Raw genomic sequence first — 13371 nt, 5'->3', positions numbered from 1 at the left:
TTTATCCAAGTTAATAGCAGCTCTCTAAGTGTAATTACTATACTTGATCCTCACCGCTGTACACCAAGGTTTGGCAGAATTTGGGAACACCACACACAATTAAGACTACAAGTGACAGTACAAATTCACCTTTGGTACAAACCTGTACTACACAGTAAAAGTGGTACCGATGGCTGAGCAGCCAGACTTATCTCAAGAGCAAGTGAGCAGTATCAATAGTAACACAAAGGTCAGCAATTACTATGTTTCAAACAAACACTGACTCAAGGTTTCTGAGTTAAAGAATATACATGTATTTACACACCAGATGTATAACATTTCACTAAAGTAAAGCAGTTAAAAATCACACTCTTAATACACCACACCACTCCCAATAGGTTAAGCTCACAAATGAAGTGGGAGCACAATGTCACTCCAGAAATTTATAATGGAGGGAAAGACAAAGGTAGGCAGAAATTAAACAGTACCAATAGGTAAGTAAGCAGGGCAATCTAGAAAGAGGCACTACTGTAATGGAATCAAATCAAAAAGGCATAGGTCCAAAGTCAATAGAACAAAAGTCTTTTGCTCAAGATCACACAGCTCAGGATAGTTCGCGGTTAAGTCTTTGCCAAGAGTTCTGGACGAAGTTGGTCGGCAGAAAAGTTAGTTTAAAGAGTAGAGAAGGACAAGCCCTCGGATTGGAGAAAGATTGCACACTCTTTCACCGCGGCTGAACGAAACGCACAACCGGATTTGCACAGTACCTTAAATGGAAAAGAAGCTGTAGCTGAGGCGGACGTTCCTGGCAGTTCCTGCAGGCTCACGGTTCCTCAAGCGACTGTCGGACTGACATGAAGTAGGAAGGAAGACTGGAGGTCCTGCACTGCCCAGGGAATAAACCAGCAGCAGAGCAAAGCAACAAATAAAAGGTGCGCTCCTTAAAACCCAAGCAGGGTCCACCTTCCTGGCTATCCTGCCCACTGTAGCTCTGTACAGTGGATTTGACCAGAGGAGGGAGTCATGGCTTGCAGTTTGGGCGAACTGGTTGGTCCCACCAGCTCAGGGGAAGAAGATTCCTGGAGGATCTTCTCTGTCGTTGGAGTTCGAGGATTCAGACCTGCAGCAGGGCTTTACCGGGCGGTTCAGTCATGGTAGGGGTCCTCTTCTGTCAACTCCGCGTTGGTTCTTTCGTTCCAGTGGCAACTCTGCCTTTCCAGACCCAGAGACCTGCTTTTTATGCAGTTTTCCCTCATTCACGCAGCCTGGCTGTCAACCACACAGCAGGGTGGCTGTCCCGCCGGGACAGTCACCACAGCCAATCAGTTCAGAGTGTGACATGGGTCTCCAAGGAGACCCTGTGCAGGGAGTCCTAAACCCCTCCCTCACATCTGTCCCCCCGAGACATACAGGTGCCTAAGCAGGGCTTCTGTGTAGAAGCCTGCGAAAAGACGGTGAACAAAGGAACCAAACCTGGTTTGGCGCGCAGAGTAAAACATGAGAAAGACATTTTCAAAAAGAAATGGTGAATAAACCCAGCCAGAACCGAGATAAAACATATATGGTCTAGCAGGTTTCACTTCGAGGCTACCGATATAGCCTAAAACAATACAAAGGTTATTTAAGATAACCGCGGTAGCAAAAATACGGTAGTTAGCACTGCCACCGGCCAAGTCTTGATGAAAAGGGAGCAAAACAACGCTCCATGAGAAACAGACAAAAAGGGATGAGTATTAACCCTTTCCAGTACTCTATGTAGGATATAGTGTACTTGGTCTGTGGTTTTACAGAGGCCAATAAAGTTAATGGCAACTTTATATGTTCTGGGAGACAGTAGTCAGTCCCAGAAAATGGAGTCTGAGTTGGGAAGTCTAAAAAAACAACCCTGTGTCACTGCACTGAAGGTGCTTTGTAACACACCGTAAAAAGATGATGCCTGCGGAGTAGGTGAGGCTCCACAGTCTATGAACACAAAAATGTTAAACACACACAGCAAAACACATGTAAGAGTGGGAAAAAATGCTCACACTCTTACCAGGTGAAAAAATAAATCCCAGAAATCCAGCAAAGCTGCTGAGGGACTCAGTAGGTAAGGGAAATTAGCCATTCTGGAGAATTCTCCCTAACACCCTTTGCTCCACTTCTGATGGAAGGCGTGCCCAGCAGCTGCTGCTGGGTCATCCCCCATATGAAGAACACTGTCAACCGACCATTGAGGCGAGAGGAAAAGAGATCCTTGGATAGAGGGCCCCATATTCGCTGCAGGAAATGTAAGACCTCTCTGCATAGCTTCCACTCATTGTAATCTGACAGGTGGTGTGAATGCCAATCCGACACTTTGTTTCTTAGCCATGGAAGGTACTCCGCTGTTGCGGATATCTGATGTTGCAGACAGAAGTGCCAGAAGTCCTGGGCTAATTAAGCCATAGGCCTTAACTTGGTGCCACCCAGATGACTGATGCATCTCACTGCAGATACGTTGTCTATTTTGAGTAGTATACAACAACTTACTCTGTCTCTGGCAAAATATCGAACTGTGAAGGAACCCACTAGGAGCTCCAGGCAGTTGATATGCATCTCCAGTTCCTGAGGGGACCATACCTCCCACCCCTGTGGCAACTTGACCACACCTTGCTCCCCATCCGATGCGACTTGTGTCCGATTCTATAACTAGGTCTGGTGCTGACCCGACCATTGCCCTGCCGTTCCAGGCTTCCATGTGTGTCAGCCACCAGTGCAGTTACATTCTTGATTCCGGTGACTGGGCTAGACACTGTGAGTAAGAAAAACTGTGCCGAAGATACTTCCCTTTCATCCTCTGCAGCTTGCGATAGTGCAGAGGCCCCAGAAAGATGGCCTGGATTGAAGATGACAACAGGCTGATCACTCTCGCCTGTTCCCTTAGAGATATGGTTTCCTTCTGCATAAGCCTGCATATTTTGCAGCGAGAAGTGTGCATTTTGGAGGACGGGATTCGGAGCTAGCAGTCCTGGGTGTCCACTACAAAGCTAAGGAACTCTAGTCACCTTGAGGGGACTGCGGCTGATTTCTCCCAGTTGATGAGAAATCCTATGCTGTGGAACAGATATATGGTGGCCTGAGCCAACTCTCCTGCTAGGGCTTTGCACTGGGGCATGATGATAATGTCATCCAAGTGTACAATGAGCAATTATGCCTTTCTCCCTGAGGTAGGTGACGACTGGCTGCATGAGCTTGGTGAAAGCCCAGGGCAGCGAAGAGAGCCCAAAGGGAAGGCTTGTGCATTCCCAGTCCTGACCCTTCCAGGTGAACCTCAAGTATTTCACACGTCAGTTACAAATTGGCACTGATAGAGAGGTGTCCTTTAAGTCTAAGCGGATCAGCCATTCGCCTGGCCTGAGGTTGTCCCTGAGCATGTGAATTCTCTCCATCTTGAAGTAATGGTAGAGAACACAGTTGTTTAGGGCTCTGAGATTTATTACAGGGCAGACTTTCTCTTTCCTGCGTACAAAGAAAATGGGGCTGAAAAATCCACCCTGTTTTCTGCATGGGCAGATTGTGCCCTTGCTAAGTAGGCTGCACAGTTAGTCGTCTAGCGCTGCCCTGTCAACCTCGGACATTGGTATCGGAAACAGACAGCTTGCGTGGGCTGGTTGGGAGAAGAAGTCAATGTGGAAACCCCTTGCAGTGTCCCTGACCCAAGCATCTCCTCACAAGGAGTCCCATGCTTGCGAAAGATTGTGCTATTCTGCCACCTATCAGCACATGCAGGTCCGGAGCTACACAGCTGAGACCCACCTGTATGTTACTGTGCTGGCTGACTTGCTGCTCTCCTCCAGTCCTGATCCTTGCCTCTTCGTCTGGAGGGGAAGAAGGTATCAGACCTGACCTGCCAGTAATAATGATGCTCTCGAGACTGATGGGATGATCTGTCCAAGGAATAATGGCTGGAGGAACGGCCCCTGCCTCGTCCAGCCCGCAAAAAAACCTTTGTTGAGAAATTCCTCTTTATTGAGGCTTGTGCTGTGTCTAGTGCAGTGAAGATTCCCACACATTTTGCCATTTCATTGACGAAAGGGTTGCCAAATAGTAAGCACCTGATTCTGTAGTGGCAGATCCCCCAGCTTAGGGTATATTTTCATGAGTATGCCCTTTCTACGCTCGGCAGAGATGGCAAAGTTTGCATTTCTGAGAAGGAAGAGGGCTTGTTGGGCCCACTCTGACCGGGTGAATGGGTCGATAGCCTTACCCTTATCCAAGGCTTTTTCAGAAAGGTCCAGAATTTTAGCAAGAAGACCTGTAAAATGTAAGACCTTGTCCTGGCAGGACTTCCAGGCTTTCTTTTTTAGGGTCCTTACAGTTCTTTCCAAGGAAGGGGATAATTTTGGTGTCAAGCTCCGGGGTGAGCTCTACCTTACCAACAATGTCTAGGTCGGGGCATTCCGCCCCTTAGTTTAGCTCGGACTTCTTTATCTAGAGGCCGGCGGAGCCTGTCTTTGATGTAGTCTGCCGCTCTGGATGATGGAGCCCAATGTGAGGATCTTGGGTTGATCAAGTCCTCTGGGACAAACATATGTTCTGGAGTGGACTTTTCCTTCGGTAGCTTCTTGAGAACGGGGCCTGCTTCATTCCCCGATGTGCTGGACCACATCCTGTCCCCGTGGGCATCTACATCCTCAGCCGTCTGAGGGGCATGACCATCATCTGTATCCTGTTGATGCTCCTCCAGGTAGGAGGGTCTATCACCCGTTTCGTCTTCCTCTGGGTCAGAGGGTCTTAGGGCAGAAGGGGTCTCCTTCCTTTCAAGAAAGGCTTTCTTAAGCCTTGAGAAAAAGGTGTCGAAAATGGCTCCTGTGGGGCTCGGGGGGGTCAAAGAGGCATCCTTCCTTTTTTGAGCCAGTGTAGTTCCCCCTGTCTGGACACTCTTCCTCTTCTGAGCAGCCTATTGAGAATTGCCAGGGACATCCCTGAGGTGTACGTCCATGTCATTAAGACGAAGTTGTATTGGGAATAGAATGTCTGCTACAGCTCTTTTGATAGTGTTCTCAACTGACGACCCTAGCACATGTTTAAAACTGGTAGCCAGAACCAAATCTTGCTGTGGATAATCCTCCTTGCCCTCTGGCCATTCCTGGCCATTCCTGGTCCAGCTGAGGGGTGAATTTCTCTGCCATAGGGTATGGGTCTGTTTCTCATTCCTTGCCCTGTCTTTATATATTTCTTTTTTTTGGTTTTTTTGCTATATATATTTCCTGGGCAAGGTCACAGTGTGCAAAGCTGTTTTGCTATCTATTATATATATATATATATTTATTGTGATGTCAAATTTGATGCCCTGGGTGTTAGTTTTAGCAGTGCATGGCGGTGGAACGAGTTAGGTTTGCTTAGGTTACCATTTTTGAGGTTTTTCAATTTAACCGTAATATCCCTTTAACAACATTTTTTCATTGAATTTCATAGATTTTTATTAGTGCAACTTAACCATAACGTCCCGTTAACAAAGATTTTTCAGTGAATTGGGTTTTTACCAGTGCATGCTATTTTCCTACAACTTACTAATATCATACTCTGGTTTCTCTTCAAACCGAATAAATCTTTCGCCTTTTACTAAAGATTTCAGTGGAGAGGAACATTAAAGAGTTTCACTCCATTTTTTGAAGCCCTGCCACATGCAGGGTTAAAAAAACAAAAAAAAACAAACAACAATATCATACTCCAGTGCTTAATTTGTGCCGGTGTTTGCCAGTGGGCAACACCGGCCCTCTTTTTTGGGCACCGGAACTAATTGATGCAGGAGGCAAGCGCACGTGCAATTGTTTTGATTGCTTGACTTCCTTCCACTTCGATTATAAATCATTGTGATTTGTAATTTCTTGCGCCCTGCTTGCAGTTGCAGGTTGCAGGCCATGGCTGGCTGGGCCTGGGACCAGCAATAGCAATGAAACAACAAACTGTTACAAACAGCCAATGAAAACTAACATTCTGTTGTTACTATGCAGTATTTGATAAATTCTGTATAGTAACACAGAATGTGCAGTTTTCATTGGCTGTTCTTCTGAGCCAGTGACATGACATGGTGGCATGTTGTTGTTGCCACCACCAGCCCATCACAGTGCGACACCACCTTCATTTCACAAGTTACTATGAAGGTGTCTAGGCGTGGCATTGCTCATGTCGTCAGAGAGCCTCCTGCGTGTGGTGCGGCCTAGTTGCTTCCTGGGGCCGTGCTTTTCCATTTGTGTGCCAGTGTGCACCTGGTTGTGCCAGTGCCACCCACCCCGAGGCCCCGAGAGGAGACAGAGTCCCCGCCGGCAGCCGACTCCAAAGCAGGTAAATCGGTGTGTAGTAAGAGCCAAGTGCTGTTTGATTCAGGCCAGGGTCCGGGCGGTGGCGCGGTCCCCTGGTGGTGTCCTGACTCCTGGCTGTCTATGTGACCTGCTGCTGACTACCAGCCCACGGATTCCGTGACCAGGGCCGTGACCAGGGCCAGGGGCAGAGTCAGACTGATGGTCTGACAACTCTGCCACAGGCCCACGGCTTGTGCCCAAAAATATGTTTTTCTTTTAAAACACGACCTTCCGTTGGGCCGGTGGCTGGGGCCCCGCCGCGCCCCACGGAAGGTCGCGGGAGGTAGGTTTTAAAAGAAATAACTTATTTAAAGTGGCGGCTACGTTTTTTCTTTTAAAATCTGACCTTCACCACCTCCACGCTGATAATGACAATAAATACCCAGTGGAGCGAGCATCGCTCCACTGGGGATTTTTGTCAAAAACAGAATGGCAGCGGCCCCACGGAAGGTAGGTTTTAAAAGAAATAAGTAACTTATTTTAAGTGGCGGCACAGCGGGTGGCGGCGGCCCTTAAGTGACGGACCAAAAATATGTTTTTTCTTTAAACCCGGCCTTACACTATGTCCTCATATCTCATTGGTGGTTAAGTAAGGCCCTTTTAAGACGGGGCTTTATTCCTGATCCAGGAAGCCCAGAAGAAAATAATAGGGCACTGATATCAATGGAGACAGTGAAGGGAAGCAGGGTGTGCTTTGGAGGTATGGCTAGGAAGACATTATTCTGGTTAGATAACCAGGGCAGGGTGTGAGAGGTGAAAGGCCTCCCTCCATGTGACACGAAGGGCAGGTGAAATTGATTGGTGTGGGCTCAATGGAGAACCAAGCAAAGTTAAAAATGTTTGTAAGGTAGCGCTGTATTCTGATGTGCATGGAGGAGTACCTCACACCATACTCCTTGGGTCACACCATACTCACTTAACCCAACCCCAAAAGGAGCGCACAGCAAACAATGGTGGAAAAAGGGCAGAAAATGCTCTTCTTCTGAAGCGCAGAGAAAATGATCTCTCCTCGGTTCACACTGGCCTAGGCAAAGGGCCAGTCCAACATGCTGGTGTGAGAAGGTTTTTTGTTGAAAGTGTTTTTTTTTTTTACCAAAGTGGTCCAGTTTGATTACTACAATTGGTGATTGCTACTTTTGAGTTATGTCTCTAGCCAGATATGCTTTAAATGGAACCATTTAAAACTTTTACAAAAACGACCCCCTTTGGTAGTAACCAAACAGTCTTTCACGAAAAGTAAAGAATATATATTTGCATTTTTGGGGCTTTTTTTCATTGGTGCATGGACCAGATATGTCACAGTCGAACCCTGACTCTCTTTCTCTGTACTGTTCATTTCTGCATTACTGTAGTCTGTAGCCACGTATATTTTAAATTTATATTTTAAATCAACACCATATCTTTGCAGGGAGATGGGGCAAGTTATCAAAACTGGACGGAAAATTGTGAGAGGATGCTGTTTTTTGGGTGAAACCGCTCATTCTCCTGGCACAAAAACAAAACACTTTTGATTTGTTTTAATTAATGGTTTTGCCCTAGACTTTGTAATCTTTAACCTAATCAATTCCAATAATTTTCACAAGTCTGGGGTTCACTAACGAAACCCATTCGAATGGCCTCTGGTAGAGTCTACATTCAGATTTTGATTTCCTCTCATGGCAGGTTGTGCTTGTCTTTGCCCCAACTCCTTTTTGTGTGTGGCTGTGATGGCAGTGTGCAACTGTGCTACGGCCAGAGGCGGCATGCTCTCCATTCATAACACACATGCCCAGGTTTAGGGCGCTTTGCCCAAGTTCTCTATTGAAGTGTATTGCAATGTTTTTCAACGAGGTGATCAATTCCAATACTGTACATTTGAGAAGTTGCTTTGTGTAAAATTAGGAACAAGCGGGCGCTGCCTAATACTCACAAAGGGGCCTTTGCACACGTTCTGACATACTGAAAAAAAAACGCTCTTGTATGCTCCAGCGAGTACTTTGTCTTCTTTGGCACACATAGCCAGAGAGCTAGAGCAATCAGTATAAACCAAACCTAAGTGAGTTAATGACACAACTTATTTTATTGTGCCGGAATTCAGGAGCCACTACACCTGCCATAACAATTGGTTTCCGACTTTAAAGCATTATACTTCCTCAACCCATGTGTGCCCTTCCCCATCCATTCCACTACTAGCCTTTGCAAGCAGTTGCTACAGCGCCGAACATGTGACATGGAGCAGCAGCAGTGTGATGGGCTGGTGGGGGGCCAATCTAGGTCTAGCACTAAACTGGGGGGGGTGCCCGTCGGCTCCGGGGCTGGCATTATGGGGCCAAGATTTTTTGGCCCTGGCACTTATTTTCTTTACAAATTAAGCACTGCTTACCCCAATATGGCAAAATTTGTCTACAATTTACAAAGTTTCACCTTACAATGCTGCCATTTCCCACTGTCTAGCATCATTTGTAACACTTCTGTACAATGGTTGCAACTTTTTCCACTGTTTTTGCGTCCGTCAACGTCCCGAACGTCTGACGTCATTGCGGACCTTCTGGACAGTGCCATGTTACCATGCGCTCGAAAGCGGCATGATGATGTGTCTGGGAATGCGTCCGCACTTCTTGATTGGGTCCGTGCTTCGAGGACAGTTCAGAACTGCATTTTCTACTGATCTAGGAACTTTCAAGCTCAAAATGTACCCTTGCACAGCTCCTACACCTATTCTTAGTCATTATCCATTAACAATCTAGTACAAAGCACATACTTGGACGAATATTAGCGAAACTGCTATTTATCTTACAAAATGGCATCAGCTATTGCCATCCCTCCTCCCCAAGACCCACCAGCACCATCAGCTGGAGGACCTATACAACAAAGAAAGCGCAGCACTTCTAAAGACAATGAAGAGGACCAAGAAGATGAGGTAGAGGAAGTGCCTTACTCTAGCACCCAGAGAGAATCATGGGTGGGGCAGTTCTTTACCACTTTTGGGATTGTACCAAAGGCTAAAGCTACTAAAGTAAAATGCACTGGCCCTCATTACAACACTGGCGGTAACCAATGGCGCTATTCGCACCATGGTTGCTGCCGGTATTGTAACGAGTCCACCAATGTTAAATGGGGAAATACCGCCCCATTCCAAGGTTGGTGGAGCGGTAATTCCCCATTTAACATTGGCCCTTACCCATTCCCATTTTTGCCCCATAGGGCTCAATGGGACTGGGGAAGGCGGTAATTACGGTATCGCAAATTGTGGTACCGTATTTACCTCGTAAGTACCTTTGCAGGTCCCTACTTTAACGGCTGGTCCAGACCAGCCGTTAAGGTCGGGACCCGCAAAGGGACCTCGTAATTAGGCGCTAAGGGGTTAACGGCGCCGCAGCCTTTTACGGCGCCGTTAACCCCTTAGCGCCAGGGTCGTAATGACCCCCACTGATTGAAACTTTGTAATCAGTCATGGACTACCTGGACAGTACACCTACAGGACCACCTCCATGTGCTGCCACACCAAATCCAACCACTGCAAGGTTTTTCCTTTCTTAGCAAGTTGTAGGCTGTCTTCCTCAACCTCATCTTCCTCAACCAATACTGTAACCGCACAGCCTACTTCTTTGGGACACAAAATCCCACCAACTACCTTGCAAGCAGTAAAAGAGGCTGTTGATCCATATCTTTTGAAGACAGTGGTCCTCTGCATATACTGCAGTAGTGCACACCACTCTGCAGGGGGAAGCACTTTCGAAGTGCTTTTGAAGCTGTAATCAAGGAGCATGAGAAACACTGTGCCCTACCTTAGAAGTGACACACATGCAACATCTTCCCCTTCCCTCATTCCTCCCCCCACAAAAAATACATACAAAACAACAAACGAAAGGTTCCTTTAGGAACCACCTTTCACAGTTAAAAGAAAGAACTAAAAAAAAACTATCTTATAGACTCCATCTACTTTACATTTCTCAGTAAAGTACATAGACCCAATACGATTTTCCAACACTTCCATTAGCATTTTGTGTTGTGCTAACGAGAATAATGTGGCGATCATCCCCTGTTCCAGTTACTGGAACAGGGGATTGCGTCCCAGCAGCCCAAGTTATTGGCCCAAGCAAAGCAAGGGCGGATAACAAGGGCTATGGACCGTGATCTCCCATTCCAGCCCCTGCAATGGGGGATGAAAGCCATTAGCACCCCGGGTTCCCAAGGCGGGTACCCGGGGTGCTAAAAAAAAGGATTTTTCTTCCTACACCTGAATGCCTGCAGAGTTCTGCTGTAGGAAGGAAAATTATTTTCCAAGATGGCCACCATAGAAAGTGAAGGTGGGGTTTGTACAGAGCCCCTCTTCCCTTTTCATGGCAGTCTGCAGAAGGTGAAGAGAGAACTCTATCACCATTTTACCACAAGCACATCTTTTTTTTCCCTTTCAAACATATCCCACTTTTGAATACCTTTACCACATCCCAGGTGGACATGGCCACTTTAACCCCATTTGTCGTCCCTCGTGGTCATGGCCAGTACCCAGATTGTCTGGGTCATGACCTTATACCATGACCCAGACAATCTTGCCACTGTCCATGGCCACAGTCACCAAAGGTATATCACTATTTTTGTACCTACATTAAGACACTTGTCAAAAAATAAATGATTTAAGGTCTTTGACAATGCTCCTTAGACGAGTTTGCTGGAAATCCCCCCATTTTTTTTTGAAAGTGTCAAAATGTATGTACATACAATAGTCATATAACTTAGCCGCCACTAGACAAAATCCACTCAGACTTTACACAAACATTCAAGGTTGTGTCTATAATCTTTCTGAAAACTTTTGTCCACATTTGTCAAACGGCAACAAAGTTATAAGCCTTCTAAAAATGTTGAGGACCCCCCCTCTAATTTAGCCCCCTCTTGACAAAATCCTACCAGACTTTACAAATACATGCATATATAGATCTAAAATATTTTTGCTAACTTTTGTGTTGATATGTCAAATGTCACCACATTTAGAAGCCTTTACAATATTTTGGAACTCCCCTCTAGGTTTATTCCCTCTTGACAAAACAGCGCCACACTTTCCGAAACGATTCAGAATCAGGTCTCGAATGAAATACCAAAATTTCATGCAGTTTCATTGAGTGGCGCCAAAGTTATAAGCCATCCAAAAACAGCTTTTCACCAACCCAGTAATGCAGAAATAGGTATAGATGTCCCTGAACATCCAGACTGTTCGCAGACTTCAGGGGTTTGAAAAACACCCATTTCTTGTCTCCTTACGGCCATATCCCATCCCATCCTCATCACCCCCACCTCCCCTGCGATTGTTTGATGAGTTTGACAAGTGCAATGTTGTGTTTTTACCGCGATGTCGGCAGACATTGCCGGATGTTCGCGAATCCAACCTGGTGGGTGTTTCCAAAAATATGACGCATTTCATGCTTTTCACCATCCAATCAGCCGATACGCCTGATGTCTGCGGACCTCACATCGCCTTCTGAACCAATAAGAGGCCCGGCCACGGACCGAACAAGGAGGTGAGTCAGTGAACCAAACCCAGATATCACCAATTTTGTTTTACCTACTTTTAGCACATTTAAAAAAAAACTACTGGACAGATTTACACCAAATTTACAAAAGCTTGCTTTCGGGACCAAGCCACTGCTCCTGCTGCAAGTTTGATGAAAATCCGTTTAGAGGTTTGGGCTGTAGACGTGAGCTCAATTATTTTTTCCATTGCGTCTATGGAGAAAATACAAATGTGGGACGCCCCCTACAACTTGGACCCTTCTTTGATGAAACATCACCAAACTTGTCAAGATAATCCAGAGGGGACATATACTATTTCTGCAAAGTTTGGTAAGGATTCGTCCAGGGGGAGCAAAGTTATAAGCCACTCAAAAAGTGCTCTTCCTATGAGTTGAGTAACTTAACCATAACTACAGGGGCGCTACTGCAGGCCCTGTATATATAATATATAATTGTTTTTATAGTTATACGCATAAAGAGTTTAAGTAAATAGCAGTGTAGAAGAAGATACCAGCACTCAGCAATCGTTGAATATCAACCAAACACACCACCGAACCCCGGAGGAGTGAGGAAAGGACCCACGAGGTGCACGGGCTCCCCTGCTGGGCACTAGCGCTGCTCCCAAGGAGAATCAACTGGCGGCCATGCAAGGCTTCCTGGGTGCCCCCGGGTACCATGTCACGCAGGGACCATGCACGGCTCACCGGAGCAAGGTTTATACTCCCGTAAGGGAGTGTGGGTGCCATGGGGCAGAGACCTCTTGCTGCTCGCCTGAGCCACCCGTTTTAGACTTCTGTGAGGAAGGGAGGAAATACACACAGCAGCTGGAAGGAAAAATAACCTTCATGTGAACATGCACTGCTCCGAGGCCTGAAGACTCTTGGGCTGATAGCGTTCTGAGATTAGGCAAAAGTAAAAGTTAGACGCTGAAGCGCACTATGAAATACCATATAAAGTAATAAATCATTAATGAGAAAAACACAACTACTATAAAGAACATTAGTTAATATAATTGAAAATTGCTTCAACTTTTTTTTATTTTGTATTTTCATTGAATAAACTGAATCAGATCATAGGTGAATAGTACTCCACTTATTATCATTATCATTATTCTCATAAAAGGAGTGCTTACTTGTTGGGATCTTTTACCTCATCAAATTGATATTTACCTTGGCCTGTGGTTGTGCTCCTACACCCTTAAATCGGCAGCTCTTTTCTCTAATAATTAAGATATAACCTAATAGGTTTAGGCACAACCCCCATTAAATCCACTTGCATATATTGTTAACCTAAGAAATCCTCACCCTCCCACATGTTGTACTCCATTTTGAGGAAGTTATTTAATGAGGGTAAAACATGTATGAGTTTTTCTGTATCCTTGAGTGCTGTCTGTCTTGGGTTGACAGATCCATGGATTAAATAGTTATGCCCTATAAGACAATTTTCTGGATAAAAACGACATGCTTTTGAGCTCTCCATACCCATAACGCATTGCTTGCTGTCTGTAATTTGGTGGTGAACTTCCGGAGATGTGTACTACTATGTGGTGGTTTGGCATACACACACAAATTCATGTATA

General features: G+C 45.8%; 1 non-coding gene across 1 annotated transcript; it reads left to right on the top strand.

Annotated features, from left to right (window-relative positions):
* Positions 1-5521: 5521 nt before the first annotated feature.
* On the top strand, positions 5522-5637 carry LOC138505339 (U5 spliceosomal RNA). Its single transcript, XR_011280139.1, has one exon. It is a non-coding gene; the product is annotated as a U5 spliceosomal RNA (small nuclear RNA).
* Positions 5638-13371: the final 7734 nt, after the last annotated feature.

The sequence above is a fragment of the Ambystoma mexicanum genome, chromosome 11, assembly GCF_040938575.1.
Source record: "Ambystoma mexicanum isolate Mex_15411 chromosome 11, UKY_AmexF1_1, whole genome shotgun sequence".
In the NCBI taxonomy this organism is placed as follows: domain Eukaryota; kingdom Metazoa; phylum Chordata; class Amphibia; order Caudata; family Ambystomatidae; genus Ambystoma; species Ambystoma mexicanum.
The sequence above is the reverse complement of the archived record's forward strand: the minus strand, read 5'-3'. Positions and strand labels throughout refer to the sequence as shown.